Here is a 21,011-nt window from a genome sequence, read left to right on the forward strand (position 1 = left end):
ATACTGGGTTCGTGGCACAAGATGATTACTTTTAACTGGTCTATGGCCTTTTCAATATTGGTTTTGGGGTCTGCCAATCCTTCCACAATTATTCTTAATTCACTTGGTGACCATGGTCGATAAATAGGGACCGGAGCCCCCCCAAAGAGTGGACTGGGAAAAAGTCTTACTGGGTATGCAGATGATGATGGCTCCAGGACAACGGGCTCTGGTCCACGGGTAAGACTTCGTGTGCCCCCTGCAGGGCCGTCACGGTATTGATTCCCTTGTGACTGACTTATATTTCCTGCAGCCGCACCTGTATTGTTGGGAGCGGGTGTTACCCCGTTTTCCTGTACTCCGGCCCGAGGATCGTCTCCTCCTTGGCCTGGAGCACCCCCCGGGGATGGATCATACGGCGGTGGTCGATGGCTGTAGGGAGTCCAATCCTCATCCTTATCCCAACCCTCAGGGGCCCTAGGTGAGTGTGCCTTTGTCTCTTTAGCAACCATAACGATGGGTGTTTGTTATGTCGAGGGCGATTCACCTGCTCTACCCGTTCATCCCCCTGCTTTCTCCCTCTAGTACACTGCTTGCTAACTCTTAGGCTCTTCTCGTGTCGTTCCTCAGCTTCCCTTTTCCAATCTCCAAACGCTGACCAATTCACTTTTTTTTTTCCTCTTCTACCTGGGTCTCTGTCTATAAGGCATTCTTCTAGACATGTTGTTCTCTCTAAATTGAATGAACCATCGGGTGGAAATGGCCTGTTTTCACCCTTAGTCCATTTTACCCATTCTCTTAGGTGGTCAATTGAAGACTGACCACAATTCTGGAGCATAAAATGGGCTGGGGTCCCTTTTGGTGGTGGTTTACTTGCTCCAGCCCCCATTCTGGATGATTTAATATTTTTCCACAGTTTCTGATCTCACAATCCTTTCGGCCAACCGAGTTCTCTATGCCCACTTCTCCTGGCCGTTACGTGGCCTGAAAAGGCTCTTAATTCGGGCTCAGTCTGGGTGTGTGAGATATGTTGGCACGAACCAATCGTAGTTGATCAATCAGTTACTGTTTCTTTTCCTAATCAATCCTTGTGTTTTTTTTTCCCCGAATCACAACTTTCCCTAGTGACTCTTCCCGTTTCTCTAATGGCAATGACTCACAAAGGTATTGCACACGACAGTAATACAAGGACAACAAACAATATTCCCGCGAGTACACAAATCATAACCTCTAAACAAATTCTCAGTCTGCGTTGTACGCCACTACAGACCGAGTCCTTAACTTATCCTAATAAAAACGGATAAAACTTAAGGTTCCGTACCCAAACTCTTTGATCGATTGCGCTTTCTTTTTTTTTTATAGTCTTATCACATAAGAACCCCTTCCGAATTAAAAACAATAAAAATCTCATCACATAAGAACCTGGAACCCTTTTCGATCGACTAGCGCTCCCTTACCTACTGAAACCTTCCCCGGGCTGTCTCGAGATTTTTTCCAGAACCTGTTCTCTTCTGCTGGCGAGCTGAGAAAGAAATGGTTATAAAAAAAATACCTTTAACTTTTAAATGCCGAGTCTTGTAGATGCAGTACCTCCACTGTGGACAACAGATTACATATGCGATTCAACAGTGAAGAAACCTCTTGTGAGCAAAAGGCTCACCTTGTTTGGCCACTGAAGCCTCTCACTGGAGAGGCACTATGCCCGTATCCGTTTTACTCACAGGACAGAGAGTATGCGTCTCGGTGGAACCTCCAAGTTATAACTGTCGAAATCTCGACCTCCGAAAAGAATGACTCCGACACTTACAGCTCCGGTAGAAGTTTCTTTAATTTACTTGCTCGCAAGGGGTAGGTCACACTCAGTCAAGGGCTAAGTGAACACCTCCCAAATGGTTCAGTTTAACAAGATATTTATACAGTAAAACCAAAGTTATGGCCTCTCCCTGTGTATTGCTCTGTCTCGCAGTCAGTGAATACAGATAAAGAGTTAATTACTATATCCTGGTCCTGACATGGTATCCAGATATTTCCTTTTGTCAGGGTTACCAGAAAGCCAAACGGCCATTACTCCATGAGTCATAGGTAATGGGCTATCACCTGTCTTGTATTGTGTCAGGATTGTTTCAATTTCCTGGTCAGTTTATCTGTTTGCATCAAATGGACGAGGTCTCGGAAAGAGATAATGGCCAGAAGATAAGGGTGGGGTGACATGGAACTCCTTAAGTGTGGACAATAGGAGAGCACCATGGGGGGGTTACTTGTCTCAGCATGACTTGTCTCCTAGCTGTCTGATGGCCATCAGCCATCTCACAGCAGGTTTAGCTGTTTATGCAAGCTGACTGCTAAAATGCAGAAAGTTCTGGAAGGGCCAGGACTCCATTTTAATCAAAAGACACACAAATACCGTATGGTATCAGCTTAGATAAAAATACTTTCCACATTGGGTAGAGGAAACGTTTCAAGAACACCCTCAAAGCCTCCTTGATGAAGTGCAAGATCCCCACCGACACCTGGGAGTCCCTGGCCAAAGACCGCCCTAAGTGGAGGAGGAAGTGCATCCGGGAGGGCGCTGAGCACCTCGAGTCTCGTCGCTGAGAGCATGCAGAAATCAAGCGCAGGCAGCGGAAGGAGCGTGTGGCAAACCAGTCCCACCCACCCTTTCCCTCAACCACTATCTGTCCCACCTGTGACAGAGACTGTAATTCCCATATTGGACTGTTCAGTCACCTGAGAACTCACTTTTAGAGCGGAAGCAAGTCTTCCTCGATTTCGAGGGACTGCCTATGATGATGATGGTTATGTTATTGGACTAATAATCCAGAGGCCTGGGCTGGTGATCCATGAACATGAGTTCAAATCCCATGATGGCAGCTGGGGAATTTAAAACTCAATTAAAGAAATCTCAAAGAAGAAGCTAGGATCAGTAAAGGTGATCATGAAACTGTTGTTAAAACCCCATCTGGGTCACTAAATGTCCTTTAGGGGAGGAAATCTGCCATCCTTACCCGGTCTGGCCTATATGTGACTCCAGACCCACAGCAATGTGGTTGACTCTTAAATGGCCTAGTGAGCCACTCAGTTGTATTCAAGAAGGCAGCTCACCATTACCTTCTCAAGGGCAATAAATGCCGGCCTTGCCAGCGATGTCCACATCCCAGGAACGAATAATTAAAAAAAAAAATGCCATCCTTGCCCACATTTTGAGAATGAATCAATAAGGAATTCACTTAACTACCTTTGGAAATCAGAGAAATGCCAGTGTTTACCTGGTCATTGTATTTGTCTTCATTCAACCCCCCCCTCCTCTCCGCTGTCCCCCACCCTCAAGTACTTTGACAGGAGGAATCGTTGTCCCTGTTTTAGACGTGGCTGATGCAAAAATGTAATTTCATTTAGTTAAAAGCCAAAGTCGGAAAATTACCCATCTAGGATTTGCTCTCAGGTTTTGTGCAATGTTCTAGTGCTGCTGCAGCACTTTTGAGAATTGGTTGGAAAACTAGTGCATTCCAACTGGTTTCAAATATAGCCTCAGGAGGCTTTGCCAAGGCCATCCCCAGCATGATTTCACCCCTTAATGAGCAAATAATACTTCCGTGCATTAGTGAGCCATCTGAGTATTGCCACAGAATTTTTATTATTTTTTTTTAAACTGCAATATTTTTACAAACAACAGCGCTAGTGTGATATACTAAGGTCCCACTGTTTGGTGACATTGCAGAAATAGCCTCAATTGATTGCAGTCAGAACGCAGGGGCTGCAATCTTCTTGCATGCCAAGGCCAATAGAGAGATAAAATACCAGATTTGTACATCCCGACACATAAGAACGTAAGAAGTAGGAACAGGAGTAGGCCATCTGGCCCCTCGAGCCTGTTCCGCCATTTAATAAGATCGAGGCTGATCCGATCATGGACTCAGCTCCACTTCCCTGCCCGCACCCCATAGCCCTTCAAAAATCTGTCAATCTCCACCTTAAATATATTCAGTGACCCAGCCTCCACAGCTCTCTGGGGTAGAGAATTCCATAAATTCACGACCCTCTGAGAGAAGAAATTCCTCCTCATCTGCATATTAATTGGGAGGCCCCTTATTCTGAAACTACGCCCCCTCTCTGCATCGACCCTGTCAAGGCCCCTCAGAATCTTATACGTTTCAATAAGATCACCTCTCATTCTTCTAAACTCTAATGATTAGAGACCCAACCTGCTCAACCTTTCTTCATAAGACAACCCCTTCATCTCCGGAATCAATCTAGTGAACCTTCGCTGAACTGTCTCCAATGTAAGTATAGCCCTCCTTAAACAAAGAGACCAAAACTGTACTAGAACATAACACTTAATGCACTTTCTCTTCCTTCTTTCCAGAAAGTCTGACTTAGATCAGTCAATGTTTACATCCTGCCACTTCATCGCGCACGCACTTTGAATAGCTCTCCTTGCCGAACCTGACTGTATGGAACGTTAGTGAGTTGAGCAGCCCCCAGCCTGCGAGCACCATCGGAGCAGGCCGGGGAGCAGCGTGGAGGCCTGGCCCAGCAGTCTGCGTGGCCCCCGGCCTGCGAGCACCATGGGAGCAGGCTGGGGAGCGGAAGGAGCAGTGTGGCGACACACCACTCCAGGGAGCAGCACGTACTGGAGCAGGAGAGCAACGGCAGTGAAAAGGGACGTCATCAAGGTCCAGGTCGGTGATTGGAGTGTGGGCAGGTACAGCAGGAGCGGCGAGGTCGGGGCGAAGGAGAGGCGAGAGATTGCAGAGCAACGTGATCGGGGCCCAGGAGAGGCGTGAGAGCGGGGCCCAGAGGAGGCGAGGGCCCAGGGGGGCAGCACGGGCCCAGCCCACACTGCGATATGTGTGCGCACTAGGTCCGTGCAGCAGAGCTGGTCTCCAGTCGTCTTGGTTAACCCTTGCCACTGGACCAAGGCCTAGCTCTGTCAAGTCCGTGTGATGGCTGGTGTGCAACGGCCACCCCACGTTAAAAAAAATCCACCCACAGGCATCTTCCACCCTTCAGGATGCAGTTCGAGATCCGGAATATTAGGTCTTTCATAGAAACACCTGTGAACTTTTTGACGTGGAAGCAAGTCATCCTCGATTCGAGGGACAGCCTATGAAGATGATGAGGAACGTTAGTATCACAGAATAGTACACAGAATAGGAGGCCATTCAGCCCATCAGGTCTGTGCCGGCTCTTTCGAAGAGCAATCCAGTTGGTCCCACTCCCCGTTCTTTCCCCGCGCCCCTGCTATTTTTCTCCTTCAAGCATTTATCCAATTCCCTTCAGAAGGTTACTATTGAATTGCTATCCACCAGCCTGTCAGGCAGTGCATTCCAAATCCTAACCACTTGTTGCGTACAAAAGGTGCCCTTCAAGTCGCCTTGTGTTGTGGTCTCTTCGGTCAGTAAGGCTCTCAGCAGCCCGAGAACACTGGCATTGGTTTTGCAACAAAGGCAAGAGGCGGGGTGGTGCACAGTCCATTTTGTTTTTACCTTTTCAATGATTTCCAACCTGATACTTGCTGGTGTTGGATTTCTTTTCTCTCTTGTTCAGAATACCAAAGTTCAAAGATCAAGCGAGACACTGTAGTTATTATCTAACATTAAAGAATTTAATTCGACATACAACGCCACAGTCTGTACCAGAAAGAAAGTAAAAGAAAGATTTGCATTTCTATAGCGCCTTTCACGACCACCGGATGCCTCGAAGCACTTTACAGCCAATGAAGTACTTTTGAAGTGTGGTCACTGTTGTAATCTGGGAAACGCAGCAGCCAATTTGCGCACAGCAAGCTCCCACAAACAGCAATGTGATAATGACCAGATCATCTGCTTTTGTTATATTGATTGAGGGATAAATATTGGCCAGCATACCGGGGAGAACTCCCCTGCTCTTCTTCAAAATAGTGCCATGGGATCTTTTACGTCCACCTGAGAGGGCAGAAGGGACCTCGGTTTAATGTCTCATCTGAACGACAGCACCTCAACAGTGCAGCACTCCCTCAGCACTGCACTGGAGTGTCAGCCTAGATTTATGTGCCCTCAGCTGATGTATCAGTACTCCTCCATGTTGACCACCACTTGGAAGAAGCACTGAGAGTAACAAGGGCACAGAATGTACTCTGGGTGGGGGACTTCAATGTCCATCACCAAGAGTGGCTCGGTAGCACCACTACTGACCGAGCTGGTCGAGTCCTGAAGGACATAGCTGCCAGACTGGGCCTGCGGCAGGTGGTGAGAGAACCAACACGAGGGAAGTACCTACTTGACCTCGTCCTCAGCAATCTACCTGTCGCAGATGCATCTGTTCATGACAGCATTGGTAGGAGTGATCACCACACAGTCCTTCTGGAGATGAAGACCAGTCCTCACACGAAGGACACCCTCCATCGTGTTGTGTGGCACTACCACCGTGCTAAATGGGATAGATTCAGAACAGATCTAGCAGCTCAAAACTTGGCATCCATGAGATGTTGTGGGCCACCAGCAGCAGCAGAATTGTATTCCACCACAACTGTAACATCATGGCCCAGCATATCCCACACTCTACCATTACCATCAAGCCAGGGGACCAACCTTGATTCAATGAAGAGTGTAGAAAGCATGCCAGGATCAGCACCAGACCTACCTAAAAATGAGGTGCCAACCTGGGGAAGCTGCAACACAGGACTACATGCATGCTAAGCAGCGGAAGCAGCATGTTATAGACAGGGCTAAGTGATCCCACAATCAACGGACCAGATCAAAGCTCTGCAGTCCTGCCATATCCAGTCGTGAATGGTGGTGGATATTAAACAACTAACAGGAGGAGGAGGCTCCATGAATATCCTCTTCCTCAATGATGATGGAGCCCAGCATGTGACTGCAAAAGACAAGACTGAAGCGTTTGCCACCATCTTCAGCCAGAAGTGCCGAGTGGATGATCCATATCAGCCTCCCCCTCGAGGAGGCGGGAGCTCGGAGCAGCGCGAGTCCGGGGTCGGCGAGAGGCCTATAAAGGCCAGCGGGAGTCGAGCAGTCAGTCGAGGAGGCGGGAGCTCGGAGCAGCGCGAGTCCGGGGTCGGCGAGAGGCCTATAAAGGCCAGCGGGAGCTCGGAGCAGTCAGTCGAGGAGGCGGGAGCTCGGAGCAGCGTGAGTCCGGGGTCGGCGAGAGGCCTATAAAGGCCAGCGGGAGCTCGGAGCAGTCAGTCGAGGAGGCGGGAGCTCGGAGCAGCGTGAGTCCGGGGTCGGCGAGAGGCCTATAAAGGCCAGCGGGAGCTCGGAGCAGTCAGTCGAGGAGGCGGGAGCTCGGAGCAGCGCGAGTCCGGGGTCGGCGAGAGGCCTATAAAGGCCAGCGGGAGCTCGGAGCAGTCAGTCGAGGAGGCGGGAGCTCGGAGCAGCGCGAGTCCGGGGTCGGCGAGAGGCCTATAAAGGCCAGCGGGAGCTCGGAGCAGTCAGTCGAGGAGGCGGGAGCTCGGAGCAGCGCGAGTCCGGGGTCGGCGAGAGGCGTACCGGTGCAGCTACAGGGAGAAGGCAAAAAAACAAAGGTGACGTCACAACCTAGGGGTAAGTGATTGGCTGGTGATTGGTGAGTAGTTTTTCTTTTTCTTCTTATATTGGTCAGTAACTTTTAACATTGTTATTACCAGTTTAAGTGTATCTAAGGGTTAAGACATGGCAGGAGAGCTCGGTCGGGTGTTATGCTCCTCCTGTACCATGTGGGAACTCAGGGACGCTTCCGGTGTCCCTGACGACTACGTGTGCGGGAAGTGTATCCGCCTCCAGCTCCTGACGGTCCGCGTTACGGAATTGGAGCTGAAGGTGGATTCACTCTGGAGCATCCACGATGCTGAGAATGACGTGAGTATCACGTGTAGTGAGTTGGTCTTACCGCAGGGAAAGGGTCCACAGCCAGATAGGGAATGGAAGACCAACAGGAAGAGTAGAGCAAGGAAGGTAGTGCAGGGGTCCCCTGCGGTCATCCCCCTGCAAAACAGATACACCGCTTTGGGTACTGTTGAGGGGAATGACTCATCAGGGGAGGGCAGCAGCAGCCAAGTTCATGGCACCGTGGCTGGCTCTGCTGCACAGGAGGGCAAGAAAAAGAGTGGGAGAGCGATAGTGATAGGGGATTCAATTGTGAGGGGAATAGATAGGCGTTTCTGCGGCCGCAACCGAGACTCCAGGATGGTATGTTGCCTCCCTGGTGCAAGGGTCAAGGATGTCTCGGAGCGGGTGCAGGACATTCTGAAATGGGAGGGAGAACAGCCAGTTGTCGTGGTGCACATTGGTACCAACGACATAGGCAAAAAAAGGGATGAGGTCCTACGAAACGAATTTAAGGAGCTAGGAGCTAAATTAAAAAGTAGGACCTCAAAAGTAGTAATCTCGGGATTGCTACCAGTGCCACGTGATAGTCAGAGTAGGAATCGCAGGATAGCGCAGATGAATACGTGGCTTGAGCAGTGGTGCAGCAGGGAGGGATTCAAATTCCTGGGGCATTGGGACCGGTTCTGGGGGAGGTGGGACCAGTACAAACCGGACGGTCTGCACCTGGGCAGGACTGGAACCAATGTCCTCGGGGGAGTGTTTGCTAGTGCTGTTGGGGAGGATTTAAACTAATATGGCAGGGGGATGGGAACCAATGCAGGGAGACAGAGGGAAACAAAAAGGAGCCAAAAGCAAAAGACAGAAAGGAGATGAGGAAAAGTGTAGGGCAGAGAAACCCAAGGCAAAGAACAAAAAGGGCCACTGTACAGCAAAATTCTAAAAGGACAAAGGGTGTTAATAAAACAAGCCTGAAGGCTTTGTGTCTTAATGCAAGGAGTATCCGCAATAAGGTGGATGAATTAATTGTGCAAATAGATGTTAACAAATATGATGTGATTGGGATTACGGAGACGTGGCTCCAGGATGATCAGGGCTGGGAACTCAACATTCAGGGGTATTCAACATTCAGGAAGGATAGAATAAAAGGAAAAGGAGGTGGGGTAGCATTGCTGGTTAAAGAGGAGATTAATGCAATAGTTAGGAAAGACATTAGCTTGGATGATGTGGAATCTATATGGGTAGAGCTGCAGAACACCAAAGGGCAAAAAACGTTAGTAGGAGTTGTGTACAGACCTCCAAACAGTAATAGGGATGTTGGGGAGGGCATCAAACAGGAAATTAGGGGTGCATGCAATAAAGGTGTAGCAGTTATAATGGGTGACTTTAATATGCACATAGATTGGGCTAGCCAAACTGGAAGCAATACGGTGGAGGAGGATTTCCTGGAGTGCATAAGGGATGGTTTTCTAGACCAATATGTTGAGGAACCAACTAGGGGGGAGGCCATCTTGGACTGGGTGTTGTGTAATGAGAGAGGATTAATTAGCAATCTCATTGTGCGAGGCCCCTTGGGGAAGAGTGACCATAATATGGTGGAATTCTGCATTAGGATGGAGAATGAAACAGTAAATTCAGAGACCATGGTCCAGAACTTAAAGAAGGGTAACTTTGAAGGTATGAGGCGAGAATTGGCTAGGATAGATTGGCGAATGATACTTAGGGGGTTGACTGTGGATGGGCAATGGCAGACATTTAGAGACCGCATGGATGAAGTACAACAATTGTACATTCCTGTCTGGCGTAAAAATAAAAAGGGGAAGGTGGCTCAACCGTGGCTATCTAGGGAAATCAGGGATAGTATTAAAGCCAAGGAAGTGGCATACAAATTGGCCAGAAATAGCAGCGAACCTGGGGACTGGGAGAAATTTAGAACTCAGCAGAGGAGGACAAAGGGTTTGATTAGGACAGGGAAAATGGAGTACGAGAAGAAGCTTGCAGGGAACATTAAGGCGGATTGCAAAAGTTTCTATAGGTATGTAAAGAGAAAAAGGTTGGTGAAGACAAACGTAGGTCCCCTGCAGTCAGAATCAGGGGAAGTCATAACGGGGAACAAAGAAATGGCGGATCAATTGAACAAGTACTTTGGTTCGGTATTCACTAAGGAGGATACAAACAACCTTCCGGATATAAAAGGGGTCAGAGGGTCTAGTAAGGAAGAGGAACTGAGGGAAATCTTTATTAGTCGGGAAATTGTGTTGGGGAAATTGATGGGATTGAAGGCAGATAAATCCCCAGGGCCTGATGGCCTGCATCCTAGAGTACTTAAGGAGGTGGCCTTGGAAATAGCGGATGCATTGACAGTCATTTTCCAACATTCCATTGACTCTGGATCAGTTCCTATGGAGTGGAGGGTAGCCAATGTAACCCCACTTTTTAAAAAAGGAGGGAGAGAGAAAACAGGGAATTATAGACCGGTCAGCCTGACCTCAGTAGTGGGTAAAATGATGGAATCAATTATTAAGGATGTCATAGCAGTGCATCTGGAAAATGGTGACATGATAGGTCCAAGTCAGCATGGATTTGTGAAAGGGAAATCATGCTTGACAAATCTTCTGGAATTTTTTGAGGATGTTTCCAGTAAAGTGGACAAAGGAGAACCAGTTGATGTGGTATATTTGGACTTTCAGAAGGCTTTCGACAAGGTCCCACACAAGAGATTAATGTGCAAAGTTAAAGCACATGGGATTGGGGGTAGTGTGCTGACGTGGATTGAGAACTGGTTGTCAGACAGGAAGCAAAGAGTAGGAGTAAACGGGTACTTTTCAGAATGGCAGGCAGTGACTAGTGGAGTGCCGCAAGGTTCTGTGCTGGGGCCCCAGCTGTTTACATTGTACATTAATGATTTAGACGAGGGGATTAAATGCAGTATCTCCAAATTTGCGGATGATACTAAGTTGGGTGGCAGTGTGAGCTGCGAGGAGGATGCTATTAGGCTGCAGAGTGACTTGGATAGGTTAGGTGAGTGGGCAAATGCATGGCAGATGAAGTATAATGTGGATAAATGTGAGGTTATCCACTTTGGTGGTAAAAACAGAGAGACAGACTATTATCTGAATGGTGACAGATTAGGAAAAGGGAAGGTGCAACGAGACCTGGGTGTCATGGTACATCAGTCATTGAAGGTTGGCATGCAGGTACAGCAGGCGGTTAAGAAAGCAAATGGCATGTTGGCCTTCATAGCGAGGGGATTTGAATACAGGGGCAGGGAGGTGTTGCTACAGTTGTACAGGGCCTTGGTGAGGCCACACCTGGAGTATTGTGTACAGTTTTGGTCTCCTAACTTGAGGAAGGACATTCTTGCTATTGAGGGAGTGCAGCGAAGGTTCACCAGACTGATTCCCGGGATGGCGGGACTGACCTATCAAGAAAGATTGGATCAATTGGGCTTGTATTCACTGGAGTTCAGAAGAATGAGAGGGGACCTCATAGAAACGTTTAAAATTCTGACGGGTTTAGACAGGTTAGATGCAGAAAGAATGTTCCCAATGTTGGGGAAGTCCAGAACCAGGGGTCACAGTCTGAGGATAAGGGGTAAGCCATTTAGGACCGAGATGAGGAGAAACTTCTTCACCCAGAGAGTGGTGAACCTGTGGAATTCTCTACCACAGAAAGTAGTTGAGGCCAATTCACTAAATATATTCAAAAGGGAGTTAGATGAAGTCCTTACTACTCGGGGGATCAAGGGTTATGGCGAGAAAGCAGGAAGGGGGTACTGAAGTTTCATGTTCAGCCATGAACTCATTGAATGGCGGTGCAGGCTAGAAGGGCTGAATGGCCTGCTCCTGCACCTATTTTCTATGTTTCTATGTCCCCACCATTACAGAAGCCACTCTTCAGCCAATTCAATTCACTCCACATGATATCAAGAAACGGCTGAGCGCACTGGATACAGCAAAGGCTATGGGCCCCGACAACATCCTGGTTGTCGTGCTGAAGACTTGTGCTCCAGAACTAGTCGCGCCTCTAGCCAAGCTGTTCCAATACAGCTACAACACTGGCATCTATCCGCCAATGCGGAAAACTGTCCAGGTATGTCCTGTCCACAAAAAGCAGGACAAATCCAATTGGCCAATTACCACCCCATCAGCCTACTCTCAATCAGCAGCAAAGTGATGGAAGGTGTACATAAGAACAAAAGAATTAGGAGCAGGAGTAGGCCATTCGGCCCCTCAAGCCTGCTCCGCCATTCAATAAGATCATGGCTGATCATCGACCTCAACTCCACTTTCCTGCATTATCCCCATATCCCTTGATTCCCTTAATATCCAAAAATATATCAATCTCTATCTTGAATAAACTCAATGACTGAGCCTCCACAGCTCTTTGGGGTAGAGAATTCCAGAGATTCACCACCCTCTGAGTGAAGAAGTTCCTTCTCATCGCAATCCTAAATGGCCGACTCCTTATTCTGAGACTGTGACCCCTGGTTCTAGACTCCCCAGCCAGAGGAAACATCCTCCTTGCATCTACCCTGTCAAGCTCTAAGAATTTTGTATGTTTCAATGAGATCACCTCTCATTCTTCAAAACTCTGGAGAATATAGGCTTAGTCTACGCAATCTCTCCTCCCAGGAATCAGTCTGGTGAACCTTCGTTGCACTCATTCAATGGCAAGTATATCCTTCCTTAGGTAAGGAGAACAAAACTGTACACAATACTCCAGGTGCGGTCTCACCAGGGCCCCATATAATTGCAGTAAGACATATTTACTCTTATACTCAAATCCTCCTGTAATAAAGGCCAACAAGCCATACCATGCATCATCGACAGTGCTATCAAGTGGCACTTACTCACCAATAACCTGCTCGCCGATGTCCAGTTTGGGTTCCCCCAGAATCACTCGGCTCCAGACTTCATCACAGCCTTGGTCTGAACATGGACAAAAGAGCTGAATTCCAGAGGTGGGGCGAGAATGACTGCCCTTGACCTCAAGGCAGCATTTAACCGAGTGTGGCATCAAGGAGCCCCAGTAAAACTGAAGTCAATGGGAATCAGGGAGAAAACTTTCCACTGGCTGGAGTCATACCCAGCACAAAGGAAGATGGTTGTGGTGGTTGGAGGTCAATCATCACAGCCCCAGGACATTGCTGCAGGAGTTCCTCAGGGCAGTGTCCTAGGCCCAACCATCTTCAGCTGCTTCATCAATGACCTTCCCTCCAACATAAGTGTTATGGCTTTAATACTCTTATGAATGACTCCACGAGGTCTAGAATTGTACTTGAGCTTTTGTGACCTTAGTCCCATTTATTGTAACTCCAGAGTGAGACATAAGCATGGTGGGCAGCCTTTTATACTGGGCCCTGCACACCTATGCAGGTGACCCTCAGGTCTCCCACCGCAGTGCCCTCTGGTGGCACATCTTATGTGACTATACAGTTAGTATACATGGTCTACATACAAGACATCACTTCCCCCCCAGGTCTTTAATGCAAATTGACTCGTACATTGATGGTGACCTGGGCTTTGCTCTTCCTGGTTGACCATTGGAGGGTTGCTTCTAGCTTGGGTGGGTTGGTAGTGAGATTTGTTGCCAGTGGAGATCCCAGTGGTTTCTGGTTGTGAGTCCATGACTACTCCATTCTCCCCCCCACACAGAGATCAGGCTAATGGCCCGTTACATGCAAGTTCATCACATGGGTTTTACATTTACATCCTGGTAATTTGTTGGGTGGATTACAGTTGCGTTTCTTTTTGTGTGGTACATTTATATGATCAGTACAGGTATATCAGTACAGGTACACAAGGACAGTCTAGTTCCAGCATGGCCGGATGAGATCCGGGTCGTCTGGTGGTGGCGCAGCGCCCCATGCTAGGTGGTCTGTGGGTGAGGTGAGCTCATTTTGCTCGAGTAGCCGGAGCTCAGGGCTCTTGCCATTACTCCTAGTGTCGGGCAGGCCCAAAGACAGCAGATGACCTCCCAGTCCTTTTCGTTTGCACAGTGTCGCTGCTGCTCCCTGGGAAGCGGTCTGAGCGAGTGAGCATTTTGTCTAAGCGACGGTGGGGCTGCCTCGTCTTGTCTAGCAGTTCGCAGCGGACTGCTGACTCGCTTTCCTTGAGGGCACCATTGTGAGCACTGGCTGGCCCAGGTCCCGTTGGGAGGAGCCGTTGCAGGTGACCCTTCACTCTTGGGCATTGCCGTGGTGGCGAGTGGGTTTGTGGGCTGTGCCTTTTCCACCCGGGTGGTGGGCGACAAAAGCCGACTGCGAGCATAGGCGCAGTTTACTGTTTCTGGTCCGTGGCGGTTCATACCATCGGGTGCCTGCAATGTTAAACCAATCCGAGGCGGGTATCGCTACCGGTGCCTCTCCGGGGATCGTTTACTCTGCGGCTTGTCTATTTCTGTCAGCTGTGGGGACACTTTATGATCCATCATTCTGATCCCGGGGACGCAAGCTACAGCATTGGGTAGCCCGCTGGACCTGTATACGACCGTTAGGTGTTTGCCCGCTACATTGGCTGATTGCAATTTGCACCCGACATCGCTCAACAACATTTTGCTTGTTACAGCTGGACTTTTACATTGGTTACCAATTTCAAGCAGTTCATTCAAAAATGGCGGGTTGCTGGCCTCCTTTAAAATGGCCTTACTACTTTTACCCCAATCGCCTTCCTTGCATGGAACCACGTGTCGTTGCTCCTTTAGCGCTGCACCTCGTGGTTTGGATGCCATCTTTTCCCTGTCCATGATGTCAACTGCCGCGATCTTCTTTCCCAGGGATTCTGCCACTGAAGCTGGGAAGGCGCCCTCGGATCCAATCTTCCTCCCCAGGAGTCCTGCCACTGAAACTGGGAAGGTGTGTTCGGGTCGTTTCGGCCGGATCATACCACGCAGTCGTGATGAGCGGTCTGTGCCTCGGGGACTGCGTGGATCTGCTCTCCGGTGCTTGGTCCAACCGAAGGTGGGGGCTTGCTCTGCCTCTGAGCACGGGGGACATCGATCGCTGGAGGGATGAAGTCTTCCCAGTTCCAATGAATCTTCCCCATCCATCTTCTTCCAAGTAGCGTTGGTCCATCACCTGAAACAATCCACAATGGTAAATTGTGTATCGCGCCATGATGGGATACACTTACATCCGCACTACCAACAACTGATATCAGTTCTTCGGTGTCAGTGCACAGCTTTGCCTGAACCGGGACCAGCTTGGGTCATTCAGCTTGATCGTTCCATTGCCTCCCAAAGGCTTCCTGGCTCATTACTGACTGACTCGCCCCCGTGTCCACTTCCATGAAGACTGGAACGCCATTTATCTCGACTTCCATTATCACTGGAGGACAATCTGTGGTGCAGGTATATACTCCATACACTTCGTCCTGGGACTGAGCTGTCTCTCGAGCCATCTCCTCGTAATCCGCGCTGGATTCACAGCCATTTGCTGACTCCTCTTCCACGTGGTGAGTCACAGCTCTTTTGCACATTTGCTGGAGGTGGCCCTTTGTGCTGTAGCCTTTGCACACATAGTCTCTGAACCGACACTGGTGAGCCCTGTGATTACCTCTGCAACGCCAGCATGGTGCTACTCGACTTACATTTGCACCCCTCGGCAGACTCTGAGCTAAAGGACTCGGGGGCCTGTACGCTCTGCTCTGGGCAGATTCATGTTCAACAGTTCTGCCTGTGAAAGGTGCCATTCTATTTAGAGTACAGTACAGGGTTTGAGTCCTGAGAGTGAGTCATCATCTGCTTGGAGCTGCAGCTTGAGGTCATGAACACCTGGTTGATGCTGATGGCCTTCTGCAGAGTGACGGTGGTTTCGGCAGACGGTAGCCTGTGAACAAGGGTCTCACGACCGATGCCAATTACGAAGACATCCCGTAACACATCGGTGAGGGATGCACCGAATTCACACGGTCCTGCCAGCTTCCTGAGGTCGGCAGCGTACTTCGCGATTTCCTGGCCCTCGGGCCGGCGGTGTGTATAAAATCGATGCCTGGCCGTGAGGATGCTCTCCTTCGGTTTGACTTGGTCCCGAATTAGCACTTTCAGCTCCTCGTATGACTTGGTCATTGTTTTCTCTGGTGCAAGCAAGTCCCTGACGAGGCTGTAGACCGCGGGCCCACAACTGGTCAGCAGGATCGCTCTGTGCTTATCTGCCAGCGTGGCCAGATCATGGCCTACCAGGTCGTTTGCTACGAAATATTGGTCAAGCTGCTCCATAAAGGTTTCCCAATCATCACCCTCTGAGAACTTTTCTTATGTACCCACGTTAGTCATTTTCGCGTGGAAGTTCGTAATCTTGTCGCCAGTTGTTATGTCTTTAATAGTCTTATGAATGACTCCACGAGGTCTAGTATTGTACTTGAGCTGTTTTGACCTTAGTCCCATTTATTGTAACTCCAGAGTGAGGCACAAGCATGGTGGGCAGCCTTCTATACTGGGCCCTGCACACCTATGCAGGTGACCCTCAGGTCTCCCACCGCAGTGCCCTCTGGTGGCAAACCTTATGTGACTATACAGTTAGTATACATGGCCTACATACATGACAAGGCGGTCACAAGTGGGGATGTTTGCTGATGGTTGCAGTGTTCAGTGCCATTTGCAACTCCTCAGATAATGGAGCAGTCCGTGCCCACAAGCAGCAAGACCTGGACAACATCCAGGCTTGGGCTGATAAGTGGCGAGTAACATTCGTGCAACACAAGTGCCAGACATAGAAACATAGAAAATAGGTGCCATATTTAGATAATATTCTGCCTTCCTGTTTTTGCCACCAAAGTGGATAAGCTCACAATTATCTACATTATACTGCATCTGCCATGCATTTGCCCACTCACCTAACCTGTCCAAGTCACCCTGCAGCCTCTTGGCTATCAAAGAAAAAACTAGAGGGCTGGCCATCCGAGACTGGGTGATGTGTAATGAGAAAGGACTAATTCGCAATCTTGTTGTGCGAGGCCCCTTGGGGAAGAGTGATCATAATATGGTAGAATTCTTTATTAAGATGGAGAGTGACACAGTTAATTCAGAGACTAGGGTCCTGAACTTAAGGAAAGATAATTTTGATGGTATGAGACGTGAATTGGCTGGAATAGACTGGCAAAAATGGTACTTAAAGGGTTGATGGTGGATAGGTAATGGCAAACATTTAAAGATCACACGGATGAACTTCAACAATTGTACATCCCTGTCTGGAGTAAAAATAAAACGGGGAAGGTGGCTCAACCGTGGCTAACAAGGGGAATTAAGGATAGTGTTAAATCCAAGGAAGAAGCAAATCAATTGGCCAGAAAAAGCAGCAAACCTGAAGACTGGGAGAATTTTATAATACAGCAGAGGAGGACAAAGGGTTTAATTAGGAGGGGGAAAATAGAGTACGAGAGGAAGCTTGCTGGGAACATAAAAACTGACTGCAAAAGCTTCTATAGATATGTGAAAAGAAAAAGATTAGTGAAAACAAACGTAGGTCGCTTGCAGTCAGATTCAGGTGAATTTATAATGGGAAACAAAGAAATGGCGGACCAGTTAAACAAGTACATTGGTTCTGTCTTCACAAAGGAAGACACAAATAACCTTCCGGAAATACTAGGGGACCGAGGGTCTAGTGAGAAGGAGGAACTGAAGGAAATCCTGATTAGGAGGGAAATTGTGTTAGGGAAATTGATGGGATTGAAGGCCGATAAATCCCTGGAGCCTGATCGTCTGCATCCCAGAGTACTTAAGGAAATAGCCCTAGAAATAGTGGATGCTTTGGTGATCATTTTCCAACAGTCTATCGACTCTGGATCAGTTCCTATGGACTGGAGGGTAGCTAATGTAACACCACTTTTTAAGAAAGAAGGGAGAGAGAAAATGGGTAATTATAGACCGGTTAGCCTGACATCAGTAGTGGGGAAAATGTTGGAATCAATTATTAAAGATGAAATAGCAGCACATTTGGAAAGCAATGACGGGATCGGCCCAAGTCAGCATGGATTTATGAAAGGGAAATCCTGCTTGACAAATCTTCTAGAATTATTTGAGGATGTAACTGGTAGAATGGACAAGGGAGAACCAGTGGATGTGATGTATTTGGACTTTCAAAATGATTTTGACAAGGTCCCACACAAGAGATTGGTTTGCAAAATCAAAGCACATGGTATTGGGGGTAATGTACTAACGTGGATAGAGAACTGGTTGGCAGACAGGAAGCAGAGAGTCGGGATAAACAGGTCCTTTTCAGAATGGCAGGCAGTGACTAGTGGGGTACCGCAGGGCTCAGTGCTGGGACCCCAGCTCTTTACAATATACATCAATGATTTGGATGAGGGAATTGAGTGTAATATCTCCAAGTTTGCAGATGACACTAAGCTGGGTGGTAGTGTGAGCTCTGAGGAGGATGCTAAAAGGTTGCAGGGTGACTGGATAGGTTAGGTGAGTGGGCAAACGCATAGCAGATGCAGTATAATGTGGATAAATATGAGGTTATCCACTTTGGTGGCAAAAACACGAAAGCAGAATATTATCTGAATAGTGGCAGATTGGGAAAAGGGGAGGTGCAACGAGACCTGGCTGTCATGGTACATCAGTCATTGAAATTTGGCATGCAGGTTCAGCAGGCGGTGAAGGCGGCAAATGGTATGTTGGCCTTCATAGCTAGGGGATTTGAGTATAGGAGCAGGGAGGTCTTACTGCAGTTGGACAGGGCCTTAGTGAGGCCTCACTTGGAATATTGTGTTCAGTTTTGGTCTCCGAATCTGAGGAAGGATGTTCTTGCTATTGAGCGAGTGCAGCGAAGGTTCACCAGACTGATTCCCGGGATGGCAGGACTGACATATGAGGAGAGACTGGATCAACTGGGCCTGTATTCACTGGAGTTTGGAAGGATGAGAGGGGATCTCATAGAAACATATAAAATTCTGACAGAACTGGGCAGGTTAGATGCAGGAAGAACGTTCCCAATGTTGGGGAAGTCCAGAACCAGGGGACACAGTCTAAGGATAAGGGGTAAGCCATTTAGGACTGAGATGAGGAGAAACTTCTTCACTCAGAGTTGTGAACCTGTGGAATTCCCTACCGCAGAGAGTTGCTGATGCCAGTTCATTGGATATATTCAAGGGGGAGTTCGACATGGCCATTACGGCTAAAGGGATCAAAGGGTATGGAGAGAAAGCAGGAGGTACTGAGGTGAATGATCAGCCATGATCTTATTGAATGGTGGTGCAGGCTCGAAGGGCCGAATGGCCGACTCCTGCACCTATTTTTTATGTTTCTATGTTTCTTAGCATCCTCCTCACAGCTCGCACTGCCACCCAGCTTAGTGTCATCTGCTAACTTGGAGATATTACATTCAATTCCTTAGTCCAAATCATGAAATGTATATTGTAAATAGCTGGGCTCCCAGCACTGAACCTTGTGGTACCCCACTCGTCACTGCCTGCCATCTTGAAAAGGACCAGTTTATTCCTCCTGTTTACTTCCTGTCTGCCAATCAGTTCTCTATCCACGTCAATACATTACCCCCAATACCATGTGCATTAATTTTGCACACTAATCTCTTGTGTGGGACCTTGTCAAAAGCTTTTTGAAAGTCCAAATACACCACATCCACTGGTTCTCCCTGGTCCACTCTACTAGTTACATGCTCAAAAAATTCTAGAAGATTTGTCAAGCATGATTTCCCTTTCATAAATCCATGCTGGCTTGGACCGATCCTGTCACTGCTTTCCAAATGCACTGCTATTACATCTTTAATAATTGATTCCAACATTTTCCCCACTACTGATGTCAGGCTAACCGGTCTATAATTCCCTGTTTTCTCTTTCCCTCCTTTTTTTTTTTTTTAAAAAAGTGGTGTTACATTAGCTACCCTCCAGTCCATATGAACTGATCCAGAATCTATAGAATGTTGAAAAATGATCACCAATGCATCCACTATTTCGAGGGCCACTTCTTTAAGTACTCCGGGATGCAGACTACCAGGCCCTGGGGATTTATCGGCCTTCAATCCCATCCATTTCCCCAACACCATTTCCTGACTAATAAGGATTTCCTCCAGTTCCTCCTTCTCGCTACACCCTCCGTCCCCTCGTATTTCCGGAAGGTTATTTGTGTCTTCCTTTGTGAAGACAGACTAAAGTATTTATTCAATCGGTCTGCCATTTCTTTGTTTCCCATTATAAATTCACCTGATTCTGACTGCAAGGGACTTATATTTGTCTTCACCAATTTTTTTCTCTTCACATATCTATAGAATCTTTTGCATCAGTTTTTATGTTCCCTGCAAGCTTCCTCTCATACTCTATTTCCCCCCTCCTAATTAAACCCTTTGTCCTCCTCTGCTGAATTCTAAATTTCTCCCAGTCCTCAGGTTTGCTGCTTTTTCTGGCCAATTTATATGCCTCTTCTTTGGTTTTCACACTATCCCTAATTTCTCTTGTTAGCCACCTTCCCCGTTTTAATTTTACGCCAGACAGGGATGTACAATTGTTGAAGTTCATCCATGTGATCTTTAAATGTCTGCCATTGCTTATCTACCATCAACCCTTTAAGTATCATTTGCCAGTCTGTCCTAGCCAATTCACGTCTCATACCATCAAAGTTACCTTTCTTTAAGTTCAGGACACTCGTCTCTGAATTAACTGTGTCACTCTCCATCTTAATGAAGAATTCTACCATATTATGGTCACTCTTCCCCAAGGGGCCTCGCACAACAAAATTGGTAGTTAATCCTCTCTCATTACACAACACCCAGTCTAGTTGGTTCTTCGACATATTGGTATAGAAAACCATCCCTTTTACACTCCAGGAAATCCTCCTCCACCGTGATGCTACCAGTTTGGTTTGCCGAATCTATATGTGGATTGAAGTCGTCCATGATAACTGCTGTAGCTTTATTGCAAGCATCCCTAATTTCCTGTTTGATGCCATCCCCAAACTCACTACTACTGTTTGGTGGTCTGTACACAACTCCCACTAGCGTTTTCTGCCCTTTGGTGTTCCGCAGCTCTACCCATACAGATTCCATATCATCCAAGCTAATATCCTCCCTTACTATTGCGTTAATCTCCTCTTTAACCAGCAATGCTACCCCACCTCCTTTTCCTTTCTGTCGATCATTCCTGAATATTGAATACCCCTGGATGTTGAGTTCCCTGCCTTGGTCATCCTGGAGCCATGTCTCCGTAATCCCTATTACATCAGATCCATTAACAGCTATCTGTGCAGTTAATTCATCCACCTTATTATGAATGCTCC

The sequence above is a fragment of the Pristiophorus japonicus genome, chromosome X (assembly GCF_044704955.1).
Source record: "Pristiophorus japonicus isolate sPriJap1 chromosome X, sPriJap1.hap1, whole genome shotgun sequence".
Classification (NCBI taxonomy): domain Eukaryota; kingdom Metazoa; phylum Chordata; class Chondrichthyes; family Pristiophoridae; genus Pristiophorus; species Pristiophorus japonicus.